This window comes from Aquila chrysaetos, chromosome 10 (assembly GCF_900496995.4).
Source record: "Aquila chrysaetos chrysaetos chromosome 10, bAquChr1.4, whole genome shotgun sequence".
In the NCBI taxonomy this organism is placed as follows: Eukaryota; Metazoa; Chordata; class Aves; order Accipitriformes; family Accipitridae; genus Aquila; species Aquila chrysaetos.
In genome coordinates this window covers 3,269,370-3,282,674 of record NC_044013.1, presented here as the reverse complement: position 1 = coordinate 3,282,674, position 13,305 = coordinate 3,269,370, and positions in this window count along the sequence as shown.

Genomic DNA, 13,305 nt, shown 5'->3' with positions numbered 1-13,305 from the left:
TTCAGTGCATGACTCAGCTCTTCCTGTGGTTTCTATTCGTTCATAAATACCCTCGATGTGTGTGGGCCAGGCTGACACCATGGCAGACAGACTATTTTGTTGCAAATGTTTTGGGGCAAAGTTTCAGAGCCCCTTCAATGGATCCAGGTGTGGACTGCCGTGTTCATTGTCATTAGCACTCGAGCCCAAAACCTCTCCTCTCTCCAGGGGGGAGGAGGGGGACACGACACCAAACAGAAACTTCATTGAAAATCCTGCTCCACAGACCTGTTCACAAGGTCCTGATGGCAACTCTTGGAGATGGACAGGTCTCCTGCTTGTCAGAGGCCACATTCATCATATCAGACTTGCTAGTTGTGTTCAGGTTCTAGCTCACACCTGAGCCCCTTGTTCATATTGCCAATACAAGCAGATCATGGATGTGCCTGAATTCTCCTGCAGACAGCCACTGATGTGCTTCAAATTAAGGCAATGAATACCTGTGTGTGCTGGTGGCACAACAATTGAGTGGTTTAGGCTCAAATCGGAGCCAAAGGCTTAGCTGTTGTATCAGTTTAATCACAGTTGTTAACCTGCAAATATGAGGTACCAAGCTATAATCATGCTTACTGTAATAAACAGCATTGGAGGAGATGAAAAATGTCAAGTACCTGTGAAAATTTATTTGAAAGCAGTCTATAAAATAGAATAAAAGTAACAATCCAAATGTTGGAGGTGAAAAAATAGAAATATTTACCTAGCAATTTGGTGCTTGAACCAAAAAAACTTCCCAATATCCTATCCTCAAAAGATTCTACTTGTTAACTAGATAATGTGATGATGTAAATCCCATGGCATCTCCTCATCAATCCTGTTTCCAATAACATCTTATTTTTTAATTTCTCAAAAAGGTTATTTGTTCCCAGTGGCATCAAACAACTGACCTGCTTTTAGGAGTACGAGGAAAAACACTTTCTTATAGGTATGCAAAGGCTGGGTCTCATATCTCAAGGAGCACACACCCCGATGTAATGTTGCTATTTAAACATTTAACTTAAAGCAAACAGAACAAGCAAACAGCTTTGCTCAGGAAGAGGGAATTTCCATTGACCTCTCATAGTGGGATTCCTGTAAAGCACTTTTCTTATTATTCCTGTTACCTTTGTTTAGCTTTGCAGGAGGTGCGCAAAAGATGGAGGAAAACAGCGGAAGTTTCTCTTTGGGAGGGCTCCTGCAGCCTTACTTAAGTGAAAACACTTTTTTTCTGTGCATTCTTCAGCTTCTTTACTAAATTTTAAAGTTTTGAGTCAAGAGGTATTCACCAGGAAGGAAAGAGACAGCTGAAAATAACCTCTCCCTGCTAAAAAGCCTTTTGAGATTTTTCCAACCCTTTTCACTTCTCCTTTCTAGTAGAAAAGCTGAAATAACTCTAGCTACCCAATATTCAAAATTAGTGGGTTCCAGCAGGAGATTTCAAAGCATTTTTGGCACACAGCAGTGAAAAGAAACATTTTTTTCACTGGCTGAAAGAGAGAGAAGGTGGGACACCACTTTCAACAGCTTGAGACCACACCACAGCTTAGGAAACTCCGCTCCAGTTTTGAAATCCTTTTCTCTGTAGATGAAGCCATTCATACACGACAGAAAGAGGTTTTCATCGATTATATCTGCACACTAATGTGGAAGCACCATTTGCTGTAATAGCAACAAGCCGCAGGAGGAGGGTCGCATTTCAGAGAGCTGCTAGTAACACCAGCAGACAGCTTGGTATGTACAGCATATGGGCAACAACTCTGTTGTGAAGAGTGTAGTGTTGGGCTCTTTATAAAACACCTTGGCAAGGCACTCTTTTCTCCTGCTTCATTATTACTCCATGTTAATTGTAGTTAATTGCTCCGTTATTACCCTATGCTAATTGTAGTTCAGGCTGAGCACAGCAGCTGGAAGTTTTTACACCAAAAAAAAAAAAAAAAAAGAAGAAAGGATTATGTTAAGAGTAAACAGAACCAATAATCAACAGTGATAAATGAAACAAAAACGGAAAGGGAGATGAACCAGTTCCAGTTGCATTTACCCTGAAAGTACAAATGCATCATTAAATTAAGTGCTGAGAAATTTTGGGGCTCAGCTGGCCAGCACCATACCTCCCTTGTTTAAAATTCATTTTCTTAATTTCATTTAATCAAAGCTAGCATTTATCCCACCATAAAGGTTTCCTGGCCAATTTCATGGATCACCTCCCAAATCCATTAACAAGGGCAACTACACACGCACACGTCCAGACCATGAACCTCCAGAAGCTTCCTTCTGAAGCCCCTCCAGGCAGCCTTTACACGAGATTATTAAAAAAAACTTCCCAGGTACCTTTTCCTTAGCAGTGGTCTTGCACAGGGAACATAGGGATCAGCATCACCACCAGTGACTCTGCACATCTAGCAGGCTTATTGCTAAGTTATTTTGGTGCACTCCTTTTATCACATGAACTGAAATGCAGAGCTTGAAATAGCGTAGCAGCAGTTTATATCTCAGAGGGTCGTCAGTGGGATGCAGACGTCTCTGATGATCAGCTGCCAGCTAAACTCAGCTTACGCGAGCAGTGACTAAATGTAGTGCTAACTTATTTGAAGTGTGATATTCCCAGTCCTTTTCATACCCGCAAGGAGCCTTACAGTGGCTCCGGCCTGACTGCTTACTTGGCAGAAGAAAGAGAAAGCTCTGTTTCCATCCTTTCTCTTGATCTTTCTAGAAAAGACTGGCAAAATAGTCCAAGGCAGTTGGTGGGGAAGTGCTGCCATTGCCTATCCTACACATCTTTGGGTCACCTGGGTTCAAACCAGTCACTTGTAGAGACAGGACAGCGTCTGAGTGTCCAGCTTCATCTACATGGAATTCCCTGAAAAATGAGACCCTGTGTTCATGAAGTTTGAAAATCTTAAGGATGTTCAAGTACAATTTTTTTTCTGAAGTTTTATTATTGCTGTTATTTGGCCATAATTTAAGATCATTGCTTTGGATGCAAATTCAATGAAAAAGGGGTTTTTTTTTCACTTACAATGCTTCATACAGTTACAGTTAATGGTAAAAAGGCCCTAAAGTTTTTATGAAGTGAAAAATTTTAGTAATGTATTTTAAATGATTGCTTTTATAAAGGCCCTGTTTTAGATAAACCTTCCAAAACAGCAAACAGATATCATCAATCAATAGCATGCAAAAACTGTAACACATGAGAAATGTGCCTCCACGTAGATACCTCTTTGAAACTTGCCTACAAATAAAAATGGTACGTAAAGGGAAATCACTCTGATCTCTCCGGTAGGAAGTTTCTGCTGCACTACTGCAAAGGACAGATGTTGTCCTGATCTTCTTGTACACATAGAATTAGCCCTGCCCAGCATGCACACAGCGCATACCAAGGAGGACTGCAAATACAATATGTTGGGTCTGTCTCCCTTCACCTTCTAAGGCAATGCTCCATTTCTAGAGTTTAATTTCCCTAATTATCTTGGAAGCTAGGAAAAAAACCCAACTATTTAAGCCATCGTAAAAGAAGTACAGCAGGGTGTAGTAACAGTCAGCAGAACCATACGAACTGCAAATCACACTTGCGCAGCACCAGAATGCATGTGCCGAAGTTAGGCTGATTCTTGCAGATGGATTACTGCACCCCGGGGCAGAGACGTGGACAAGTGGCATCGTGCCAAGCTGAGCATTTGAAAATTAAAACACAAAAGGCTAATTTTCAAATTAAATATTACTGAACTCACAATAACTTTCTCATAATCACACAATACACTCAACATCCAATGCTGCACCAAAAGCAGTGCTGTCCTCTCGCAGTGCACGAGTCAGCCCCTACCCAAGTATTTTAATTATTTACTCCTAAAATACCAAACCGCAGCTATATCAGCAAGTTACTGACATGCTACCACAAACTGCTTTTTTGCATGGAGCCCATTTCTCTCTGTTTCGTAACTCCAGATATCTTCCTAGCCAACGTAAGATACATCATTTATCTGGACTCCCTGTGTGCATCTAGGTATTGACAACAGCAGAGTTTAGTGATAAACCATGACAAAGATAACCACTCCTTTCTGGAGTATTGGTTACCTTCTTCAGAGACAGGAGAGCACGTGGCAACGGGCTCGTATGACAGCGGGAGACATCAGGTTCTTGTTTCTCCCAGCCCCACAGCCCCGCTGGCAGCAATTGCCAGTCCCCCACACTGCTGCAGCTGCACCTGACTCACCCTCTTTGTAAAGTGACTGCCGCTGCTGTCGCCCCAGATGGAATTTAGGGTTGGCTGAGCAGTGAGCAACCGCTGTTTCACAGAAAGCCCTCCTGCTTTGAAGAAGTTTCTGCTGCTGACATTGATCCCCAGAAGCGGAGAAAAACAGAGCCTCGAGACCAGCATCCAGCAGACTGCATGAAAAAGCATGCACTACTTGGTCCTACCGTCCCAGTGAGATTCCCACATCCCCTCCTACTCACTTCCAAAACCAGGTGCGCTCCTCATTATTTCCAGAAAGATAGTGGGATGGTCTGTCAGATGAAGGGGATACAAAATCATGATTAAAAAAAAAAAAAAAATCTATCTCTTTTGCCAGCTAAATTATTTGGTGTTTCTTAGCGTGCACTAAAGTCTCCAGCTGCCTGGAGAATTTTCCAGCACAAGCCCTGAAGTGCCTCATTCAGATCACATCAGCGCTCCCCGCCCCAAGCCAAACCTCATCAGAAACTGAAAAACTGGGAGTCAGTAGAAAAGCTAGACTCCTTCTGAAGTACAGATCATCAGCTCCTACACCCACAGCAAACTTCACCCAACATGCAGCCCTGTTGCAAACTTGTTGCAGTCAAGGGAATCAAGGGAGTTGAAATTACCAAAATGTTCTGGTAAGATAAACTACCTTAAATCTCAGGAAAGTGAGAATTCAGTGTACTATCAGCGTTTGTCCACTGACAAAGGAGGTGAGATGCCTGTAACGTTCCTGAGTTCCTCCGAAGACTGGATATGAGCACACAGTGACAGCACAGAGCTCATCCCACAATTCCAGCAGCAAGAGCCAAAAATTAAATGGGCTCATCTTTACTCTCTGTCTTTACACACAGGAAGGAAAACTCAGCCTGAACTAAATAAAGACACCTTGGTTCAAAGCATGATCAATTTTGTCCTTAATATATTTATTCCTTAGAGTAAGCAATATTTTGAATTTGAGGAGCCCAAGTTATGAAAATATCTCCAGGCAACTTATATGGAAACTCCCCAGCTGTAAGGCTATGATTCACAGGTGGAGGTAAGAATTAACTCTGAGAGTTCACATTTGTCATCATTGGTGTCTGCTCCACCCTTATTTCAGAGGCTGCTTTCAGTAGTTGCTACATCAGGACAGCTAAGGGCTGATAAACTCTGCTGATTCTGGTGTTTCAGTCAGCCCCGAAGTGGGGCTGTCCTGGAGTTGTTACCAGGATTAATTGAGGCCTCCTTTAGATTAGATTAAGAAGCTCCGAGCTAGAAATAGGCTGTAGAAATTGCTTCATGTGGCCTAATATAAGCTATAGCCCCCCTCAATTACCAAGACACATTAGTCTCCGTTTAAAAGTTAAATTAAAAAGATGCATGCATATCCTTTACATCAAAATATGTATCCTACTGCTGAGACATGCTCAGGCATGAGAAAAAAGCCAAGAACCAGGACAAAGAGGAGAGAGGAAATATCTACATGATGGAGAACAGGATAAATCTGGCAAACCTGTATGAAAAAAAATCATATTCTGCTTTGCTTACAATGACTGAGCAAAGAGGCAGGACAGGAGAAAATGAAGGTAAATTGTGGCAGCATCAGGAATAGACATATTGTCAGCTTGGGTGCTGTTCCAGTTATTTTTTTTTGACAGCTCCTATCTTTGCTTCATAATCATGGAGTAGATCAGAAATATCTCACTATTTCAAGGTCATATTCAAGGATGAGTTACATGCCATGAATCTTTAGGAGCTTTAGAGATTTTTTAAAAAAATGGACAGGAAGAGAAAATGCAGGTAAAATGTACATCATGGAATATCTGACACAAAAATACTAAGGCCAGGCTCAGAATAAAGCACCTTAACATCAGAGAGGGCTGTAACAGGATTGCAGCAATGTAATTAAAAGACGGGGTGACCAGGCACAGCAAACAGCCTCACCCATCAGGCTGGCAGAGGAAAGAGCTTGTATCAGTTCTTTGCATTCTCCACAGCCACAAATTGCACAACAAGAGAAGCCTGGTAGCTCATATACACTAATTATCTGCCAAATGCACAGAGATTGAGTGATTTATGAAGTAACAGCTGGAAAAAAGACGGTGAAAATCGAGTAGACGCATCCAACTCCACACATGCTGGTGCCTTGCCTGGGGAAGTACAGGACGAATCAGGTATTTCACTCAGGGTAAATAATACTCAGCTCCCAAGAAGCCCTCTCCACATCATAGATGAATATTTTTTACTTCCCTTTCCAATATTTCTCCTCACATGAGGATAAAAGGCACAACTTGATGAAATCAAGTAGAATTAGACCACTATCGAGGTGTGCGTACCTACATCTAGCGCTGCGTTCAGCTGTCCGTGCTGTCTCACACTTGGTGTGGAGAAACGTCAAGAAATGCTAAATGCTTCATGTATTAAAGCTTTTCACATCTGGCTAGATGTGACTCATCTGCTATCCAATAATCTGAGTATTTTGGTATCTAAAAGCTCTTCCTCATCACAGATATATTTTGGTGGCATCAGAATACCCCAGAGCCCCATACCCAGTTCAATATCAGCTTTCGATTCAGAATTACTGTGCTCTCTAAAATCTGTCCCATCCAAACGTTGTTACAAGAACACAGGACTTGGGCACTGAAATAAGCATCTTATTGCAGCAGCCCTGGGAACATGGCCTGTGTTTCCCAAGAAATCTTCAATAGCAAAACTAGCATCACTGAGGTCATCTTTTATATAAATGCATATACTCCTAAATAAATCATGAGCTGCAAGCATTCATACCAGCTTTGAAAGCTTCCACTCACAAAGAGCAGTCTACAGTCAGTGCCTTTACATTAGAAGTCTATCATATAGACAATAAGTTCCGGTTTTGCAATTTTATAGCTGAGCAATACCTGCACAGACATCTTTTAATAGCGATGTGTCAGATCTCCATGTTGTGCATGTGCCAGCAAGAACGGGAGCGGTGGAAAGAAAAATTCAACCCACTAAAATTGCAACACCTCTTCCTGAGAATTTATCTTGACGAATAATTATAAAATGCATATACCATCACAGAGGACTGTTGCAAGCAGGAGGGAAAAAAAAAAGGGGGGGGAAGAAGAAGAAGAAAGAGCTAACTGCCATTACATTTACCAAACCTGCTACTTCAGCAGTGTCCTAGGTTACCATTGGTAAGATGCTTAATGCTAAAATACTCACATGGTCTGGCGGAGCCCTGGGTGGGCAGGGTGTCCCTGTCCTCCTCCTTCCATGTTTTCCTTTCCTGATTGTTTGTGCAATTTTCATTTATCAGTCCACACTCTGTGGCACAAATTACCTACAATCACGCAGATTTGTTCTCAGGTTCTTTCTGCCCCGGGCCCCTTTGAAGTGCCCCTATTTTGCAGTCCAGCCCTGCCTCCAAGGATTATTTCAGCGATAACAAGGTTGGCATAGCGACTGCTGGAACATTACCATTGCGTACTGAAGAAGGCATCAAGTCTGGACAAAAGCAAAGCCACTCAACACCTCTCCTCTGCTGTGCTCCGGAGAACGAATACTTACAGCAGACCTCAGGCTGCTCCAGTCTGGTGCAAGGCAACTCATCCAGTGCTGTAGTTCTATATCACCTTCCTTTCCTAGGAAAGTTGCCTCCACATAGCCCCCTTGCAAAGTCAGATCATTGTTTCCATTTCTTTAACCTCCCGTTTCCACCAGCAAAGTCTCCTTTCCTTACTCCTCCTTCCCCTGATAAACTGTCAATCTTTGGCTCTTCCATCCACATCGAAACACCCAACTTCTGCCTCCACCATACTCCTGTCCTCTGTTTCCACCCTGAAAAGCAGTGATGGAGGGAGGAGAAGCACTGCACATCCCAGCCAAAAGACAAGGGATACAGGTTTGTTTCTAGGGCAAGTTCACTGAACTGTTTTTTGGCTTTTTCTCTGCTTGGTTTTGTCTCCAGCCAGCAAGAGTGAGGCAAGTCTAAGAAATGCCAACACCATCCATAATTTTTATGTACAGGTTTTTAAGAGACACAATGTGCAAAATATTTTTACCTGCATATTGCTATTCTCATATTATCTCATAAGAGAACTCAAAGTGCCAATATCTGAAAATATAAATTCTACAAAAATACATTCATTTTACTGATGCCAAGGTCCAGAGTTCACACTGGTGTGGACCCTCTCCTGGCAGCTCCACTCCTCTCAGCACAACCCACCCTCTCACCGGGTTTCCTTTAGCCAGCTACCAGGATGAGATGTTTTTAGCTGAGACATGGAAGGTTACAAAAGGCAAGTGGAAAGGAAACTGCTACTGTACAATAGTCTCTAAGATCCTATCATGTTCTGATGAGCAAATATTTACCTTTTTAAAACAACTACTTCTTGGTCTGAGGTTCAGGTCTAGTGCATCCCAGTACAGGTAACAAACATACCAGTACTAAAGCAACACTTTCTGGCTCCTGTCCATGCTTTTGCCTAAAATTAAATCTTTGCCATGGCTGTTCCCCAACCTGGGTAAAGAAGGCTGAACTGAGTAACAAGACCCATCATGATCTTTTACACTAAAAAAGAAAAATTGTAATAAAAGTGATTGCTAAGTTGAACATATCTGTGGGAATTGGCTGTACTTTCTGCATAGGTTCTCATGGATAGACAGGCAGGTACCAGTGCCACATAAAACTGCCACCCCTCTTTAAAAGAGGAACACTTTGCAATCTCAGGAGAACAGCTAAGTATTAAAAAGCAATGCAGAATTAATTACCAAAGTGAGTTTCTGTGACAATATAGCATGTTAATAAGACAGCATAAAGGCTGAGCTGCTGAAGTTGACCTGATGATAAACTAAAAGCTTTGGGTTTTGTGATTATCAAAAAACAGTAAGCTGTGATGTTTGATAAACACAATACGGGTGACAGGAGCTGTTGAAGAACAGAAGTTAACATGAGGAGGATTCTCCCTTGTAATACCCAGAAGAAGATCCTATTTCCTGAACCTAGGACATCTCCTTGTTCAAGTACCACAATTCAAGTAACTTTATGGTTTCGGTTATTTTGGTTTTTAAAGGCTACCAAGAAAAATTCATCTGCTGCTAACCCCATGACAGGCATAGAAGTAATTCTTAAAAGGCTCTAGGAATTTAGAAAGCAGAGGATGCCTTTCAGCACAAAATTGCTGCATGCATCCACTGTGCCTCTGACTGCAGCAGCAGCAGGACTGGGTTTGCACAAAACCAGCACCTATGCCTCTGGCACACTGAGCATCCAGCTACTCCCAGCTGCTTCAACACACAGCAAGACTGAGAATTATCCCCCTCTGCTGACGAACAGCAGCATTTACCTGTTACTCTGTGGCACCCCTTGCACAGCCTGCATGTAAGCTGCTGCTCTCTCAAACACTATTCAAGAAGTATGCCCTGCACTGCATCAAATATCTCTTATATGCAAGTCTTATGCAACACATTACCTAGTTAAAAGGAAACTAAATCACAGATATCTGTGCTGCGACAAAGCTCATTAAAGCTTGATGATGCAACGCACAGGTCTTATCTATTGATCAGCTGAAAGTGGAGTGTCACAATATGCTGATCTCTGTTGCAAAGCTATTTTAAAGAAGTTTTTTTTCAGCTCTCTTTGTTCCTGCCTCTGAAGTTCAGCACTAATAATGGTTGTGGCTCGTACTATAAATTGGATTGCTAACTGGATTGCTCACAAGGAACTGAAGAAATAGGTAAGAACTGGAAAATAATTGGAGTATTATCCCAGTAAAGTTAGTGCAGATTACCTCACAGAAAGCAGCCCCTGGAAGTGTTGTATCCCAATGGAACTAGCTAATGTTATTCCTCCCATTCATATCGCTCCTTGAGACCACAGAAGTCAAGTTGAAACAGCAGTACCTCTGCCAAAGCACAGCTCTGCATGCGCTGCACTGTTGAAATTATTAGTTTGCAACTTCACAGCTGCAATCAATAAAAGGCAATGAGAGCCCTTCTTTCCTAAAGGAACAGGCCACTTGGCGACGTCTCATTAAAACCTTAACCGGGGGGAGGTGGGGGGGAAGATACCTCTTGGTCAGCAAAGCAGCTCCCTGGTCCCTGTTGGGAGCTAGGTCCTGGCTCATACTAAATTTGGAAGCTGGGAGTTACCGCCCCACACGCAGGCAAGGCACCATCTGTTCCCGCACCAGAACACCTCCTGCAGCTTCAAGAACCGCTGGCGCGGTGAGCTGCTGCCTCCACCCTGCATCCTTAAACAGCTCACCTGGCCACAGCCCGACCTTTATTTCCCCGCTCTGAGTACTGACTGTGCTCCTCTTATTTGTCTGCTCTCTGAATGGAAACGACTTCATTCCTCCAAGTTATTACTTGATGCAATGGGAAGAAGAGTAAAATTGACAGGAATGTATGCATGCGCAGGACCTCGACAACTAAAAATACAGACTAGATGTCACTACGATCCTCTTAAAAACTAAATTTGACATCAGTAAAGATCATAGAGGTGTTTCATTGTTATTATGCAACCCTTCCCACGTACCCATCTAAATGTTGCTAGTATACTTCTACAGTTAAATGAGGGTATTTTTATTAATTTGTGACTTGGTGGAGCAGAATGTCCTAGAAGTTGTGCACACTGAATTTATTTTACAGTGAATATTTTAAAAAAAGATGTGTAAAACACTGTGTTTGCTTTCGTTCTTAAATTCCTGAGAGTTTAAATTAACACAGCTAATGAAAACAGTGGCCGAGACCAGAACAAAACCTCTTTGTTGGAAGGTCAGAGCTGCTCTAACTGGACAAGAGGTCCCAGGAGCTCCTCTGGTAGCTTCGCCACCTCCTTTCCTGGATCCAGTTTACGTGAGGGAATAGTGACCTCAGGTGTCTGTTAAATTAATCACAGCAATATCTTTCCCATGAATTTATCATTCTATGCTGCTTCTATTTATTGGTGTTTCTACTGAAAATTAAGCTGCTGTGAGCCAGCTGTTCTGGCTGGCACACCTCCACAAACACTGTCCTGGTTTTTCTTGCCTTGGCACTTCAGCTTTCATGCAAACTATGTACAGCTATTTACTCAAGGGCCCAGTCATCCACATACAACCATAAGAGCAAACCTACGTTAAAACTGTTTTTAAATGCTGTTCTCGCTTTCACTACATATCGCACAGATCCTTTTAATGCTGCAACTTTGGTATTGTTTGGTAGCTTGGAGACTAAGCAGTACTTCTAAAGATCAGATACAAAATCTATTGCAAACCTTAGGATAAACTCATCTTGACTTGCATATGAGTTCAGTGTCATTCATAGAATTCAAATGTCAGTGTACACCGGTTAAATATTTGGATAGCCTAATGAATATAAATGAAACATAATACAGCAGAACATGAAGTAGCGTGCTTATGGTAATGGATTATATAGACCCTAAAGAATATAACAGTAAGAGCAGAAAACTAGTATATAGCTTAAATACAATATTTAATACTCATTGAAAAACAGTAGAGGGAAAGATAAGAAATCAGTGCAAACCGATATGCTTTTCACTTGGAGTAAGATTCAATCAGATGTCTAAATTCACCTAATTGCTAGCAAAAGCTATTGGCTCTTTTCTGCTTAGATTTCTACTGGCTTAGTGATGTGAACCCAGTGGCAAGGACCATTCCTGGTGCAAAGGACAGGGTCAGGAGTTTCCCCAAGGGTCAGCAATATGTAAAAAAAAAAAAAAAATTTTCACTAATGGCCATTCACACCTTCAGAAACTGTACCCATCCAGAAAAGCTCTTTCTCTATACTGTCTCCATTTCTACAAATCATTCTGAAGACTGGTTCCTGGATTAATGGGATTAAAAATAATGTTTATTGAAATACATGTGCCTCTTGGAAAAGATGAAACAGGGTAAAATGACACTTCAAAATCTTGCTGCAGCTGTTGATAATGATAAAATTAATGGAAGAGTGAAAAGGTTCATTCTGGGATGTAATAAAGTATATAGACTGATACCTGAATTAATTATACAACTGTTCTAATTATTAGACAGTTCTATAAATGACGTGTGTGTACTGTACACACTGTCAATTAATATATTCTGCATTTCTATAGGATGCTTTTTATACATATTTTAATTCATATTTTCTGATACTGTAACTGGAATTAGAAGAAACTGAGTTATTTAAAATCTCACTGTACAACCTTTTGTCCGTGGCCTCAACCTTTGAAGGAACTATATGGACCTCAACGTGTCTCAAAACAGACCTGCACAAAGACAAGATGCACAGTACAGAGAAGCTTGTAGGACCCAGGCCACTGAAGAGCAGGGCCTTTTGCTTACCCTTTTGTGACTACTGCAGCATTCAGACTGATGCCACGATAATGGGGTCTCTTCCCCACCTGAACAAGTGAGCTCTGCACAGACACAGATGCAGAGGATTATCAAGTACACACTTTTCATACTGAGTATTTATTTCCCAGACGCTCTCATCCTAGCCCGTAAATCCAAATGGAAAAAAGTGATAAAACATTTAAATCACTCTACATCCCCAAATCCTGTGAAGAAAAAATGTAAAATAAAAACTTATGCACACTGCTTGCCATGCTGCTGACCTTAGGGAATCCTAAGGAGTAATTAACAACTCCATGCAACCAGTCATACATTGAAATGCCAATACAGTTTTAGACAGCAGCAGTCACAGAAGGGGGAACAACATTTTTCACCCTCACCCTTTCCACTCTCCATCATTAGTACTAGAGTAGCTGATGGTGGAGACCTGACAGCTTTATCACCCAAGCTGCCAGAATTTACAAAGCCACCTTTAAATTCATGGCAGTGCCTGTACACAGTCTTATAACTCCTGCAGCTCCTGGGTGAAAAGGGAAATTAAATGGAGCTGTGAAAACTGAAATGTCCTGATGAGTTACCATCTTGCACTTTAGATAACAGCTCCAGAGACATTTGCAGGGAAAGAAAAAAACACTCAAAGCCTTGGCCCACATTAGAAGTATAATTCCTGTAGGTTTATTTCCAGGAAGGTAAGCAGTTACTGCCACTTTCTTACTTCTGTGTTATATATGCAATTAAGCAGTGCATGGCTGTTTCAGTGAGAATGAATGA